General features: G+C 41.5%; 1 protein-coding gene across 2 annotated transcripts in view; it reads right to left on the reverse strand.

Moving 5' to 3' along the window:
- TRIQK (triple QxxK/R motif containing) overlaps window positions 1-2,974 on the reverse strand; it is a 76,793-nt gene extending 73,819 nt beyond the window's left edge. Inside the window, exon 1 of one of the 2 annotated variants that reach the window (XM_014592025.2) lies at window positions 2,876-2,974. The gene's annotated coding sequence lies outside the window, so the exon portion shown is untranslated. The remainder of the gene's footprint in view (window positions 1-2,875) is intronic. The other variant, XM_006159573.3, reaches the window with a different exon arrangement.
- Window positions 2,975-3,461: the final 487 nt, after the last annotated feature.

Raw genomic sequence — 3,461 nt, forward strand, 5'->3', positions numbered from 1 at the left:
TGTGGGGTGGGGCTGTGATTTTACTTTCTGTCTGTCTCTCTCTGTCTTTCTGTTGAGCGCATGTGCCCAACAGCAAAAACCTCTCAAAAAAAGAAAAGAATAAAACTAAAATCTTAGTAATATGTAAGCACCAAAGGCTTGCCCTCTTTTACTTCCCTCTCTGCCCTGAAACACGCAGAACAGTAATTCTGGCTAAGTTTATCTGTTCTGATAACTGAAATTTTTCTCTCAGCTGGACTGAATTTTATGTTCTGGGGAAAGAAATAAGGATAAAAGGAGTTAGGAAGTACTAGTAATCATTTCTGGTCTCCCACCTACCTTGATACCCTCAGTCAACTCATCAGTAACAAAGCTAATATTTGCAAATTCCTAAGTGTCTGTTTACAAATTCAGGAGAGAACTGGAAGAGCTATTATTGAACACCTAAAACCTCTATATCCATTATAATGCTCTTTAATTCATTTGTCTTTATTCCAGTTACTCTACCAGAGATGAATAGAGTTAAATAAAGAAAGGAATAGCTGAATACTAAACAATTCAAGTAAAACTGTAAGTGCTAAAAAAGATTAACAGGCCCTCCTATATATTCTTATGCTTATTACAAAAGCACTAGATCTTTCCTTCTTGTTTTCCTCTTCTTCCAATGACAGTTTATATCTACTACTAAAGCCCCCTTTTATTGGTAACCCTCAATAAGGAAGCTGAACAAAGAAAATAATGAACTCTATTTACAGCCCTGTATTTGAATATTGAAATCAGGTAAAGTGCCACAGTGAAATCAAGTACAAAATTTTATAGCCATGGAATTAAAATGTTAAAAAAAAGACCATTCAAATTGAAAAAAGTCCTAAAAGGCAGGTAATGGTACTCCAGTGGCTTGTACTAAACATAATCGGTTTTTCTTTGTCCAAAATGGACTTTGATAGAAGAGAAAATTTATGTATTTAATGGTTATCTCAAACAATTTTTTTCCCAAGAATATTGAATTCTTTTCACTTGCTTAAACATCAGAATTTGCTTTAAGATAGTATGATCAAAGAGCACTTAGGATAAAATACAGCTTACATGGTTTTCTAAGACAGCAATAATTTATTGCAAACTGGTAGTTCCTATTTATTAAATGCTTACAACATGGTGTTGGGGATGGGCTGAAGACCTTCAACTAAGGCAGGTTTCCATGAGACAATGCAAAAATGAAGAAAGACCGAATTCTACTCAGCTCTGTGGCTTTGAGTAAAAGTTACTCAATGAGGCAAGGGCTGAGGGAAGGTGAAGAGTAATCTTGTTCCTCATGAAGTTGGTAAGTATTTTTAATGCAGTGTCCACTTATTGCTTCAAATTGTGCCTTTTTCTGAGGAGAAAGTCTAGCTTTCCTTGGCTTCACAAGGTATATATGACACCAAGGTTCATCATCATTGGATTAGAAGGTAATGTTGTCCAATCCAGACATTAACAGAAAAGTGACAAGCAAGACCTTTCAGGTGCTAACAAAGCAGAAACAGCAAAGACTGTTGTTCGATGGATGGATGAGTGCATTTCTTCCCCATTTATAAGTAGCCCAAAAATTAAAAGAAATCACAACAGATATTCACAAATATTTTAAGCTGACTGATACTACTTCAATGTTATACAACTTCAGATCACATAGACAGATCGGTTAAGAGTAATCAATAATATTTTGTATCTTTGTAGATCATTATATAATAATACTTTCACAGTCATTTTTCTTCCTTTTTAGAAAGAAACAATACATATAGTATCCCACTTCACAGATGAGAAAACAGTTAAGAGGGTTATTGACAAAAACAAACAATTCCTAACCTGCCAGTTTCCTGACTTGTAGGCCAATAATCTTCCCAGAGTTAACAAGCAGTATGGCTCCCTTTCTGGGATTTACACTTGTAAACCAGGCAGAAGGAAGCAAAAGCCAATTTTTTAGCTCCACAGCGTTTCAACTCTGGAATGCTTATATGTGTTTACCGTCCCAAAGTTCATCATTCAAAATGGGTGAAATGAGACAAATGGGGGGGTGCTTTTAGGCTTAACACATCTCTCCACCTAAGGATTAAAAGAGAGATCATACACTGGGGACCCTCCAGAATGAACTATCTCAATTTTCTGAGTAAGTACATTGAGTTAATCCAGGCAGCAGTGAGAAAAAGAACTTAAGGTTGAAGAAACCAGATTTTTAATCCCCCATTTCCTAGTCTTTCATGTGGATGGACATCAACACTTTGTGGATGCACAGATTCACCAAGCACGAAGAAAAGTAACTCCGACCCCATCATCAATTAAACCATCAAGGCTTTCTGAAACTCTTCCCTGAAAATGATTTAGTATGTATATATTTGTTCATTACTAAGGGTAGGCAGGAGAAATGGGAGAACCGAAAACGTGAGTAAAAAGGCCTTAGCAGGAACTGCAGAACCCAGAGCGATAAAGTGAAATGAATGACCGGGAGTTAATTGACAGCACAAGGCAGCCAATCCGTTACCTAGAGATGGACTCGGGAGCTGGGCGGGACTAACGTTTCCGAGGACAGGCGGCCCACACCACGCTGGCAGGGCGGGGACCACGCCTACCCTCCGTTGTACCCCACGCCACCGTCCCCCACCCCCACCTCCAGCCTTGCTCACCGGGAGGGGATTATTTAAGTGATTACCGTACCTACTGGGTTCCCGGGTCTCCAGGTTCCTCTTGCAAAACCTCCCTCCGCCCAGCCTGCCCAAGTGCCGCTCCCAGGGGCGGTACGATTGTCTCCTAAACGCTTTGGGGACTCGCTAAAGGAGGTGCACCCATTTTGTGTCCCGGATCCCTAGCTTCCCCGCAGATTCTCCCTAGCCGCCTCGCCCTCGAGGGACACACACACACACACCTCAGCTCAGCCAAGGCAAGGGCCGACAAACTTCGCGTCCGGCTGGAAATGTTGCTGTCCACGGTCCTGTCACTCAGAGGCAGGGGCGGGACGAGGCAACCGCACAACCTTACACCCAAAGGGCGGCAAAGGAGAGGGGCGGGGCTCCGCGGGCCGGGGCGGAACCTGTTCCCATCCTGCACTCCGATTGGTTAGTCTGTCTCCCGCCTCTGCGCGAGTCCCGGTGCAGACGCACGCGCGCCGATGCCTCTTCCCTTTTACGTGAGTCCCAAGCTTTATTATCTACTTCACGCAGTGACTCCAGAAATTAAAAATAAGGACTTCAGCGTGCTTTAGAAATGTAATGCGCAAATACGTTATTTTGATTATTGAACACTTCCCAATTAACAGGTACACACACCCCCTCAAGTAACACTCTCCAGGGAGCATCCCTAAATGAAAGTATGAACTGTCTTTGAAAACAATGTATTCATTGCCAGTTAAAGCAGAGAACAACAACAAAACAACTTTTTATGTAAATTTTAACTTTTTACAGTTGAATCTGTTTAAGGAAGGTGGTTAATGACGCATGACCAACAGGTAAGGT

Source organism: Tupaia chinensis, unplaced genomic scaffold, assembly GCF_000334495.1.
Source record: "Tupaia chinensis unplaced genomic scaffold, TupChi_1.0 Scaffold000636_1, whole genome shotgun sequence".
NCBI lineage: Eukaryota > Metazoa > Chordata > Mammalia > Scandentia > Tupaiidae > Tupaia > Tupaia belangeri.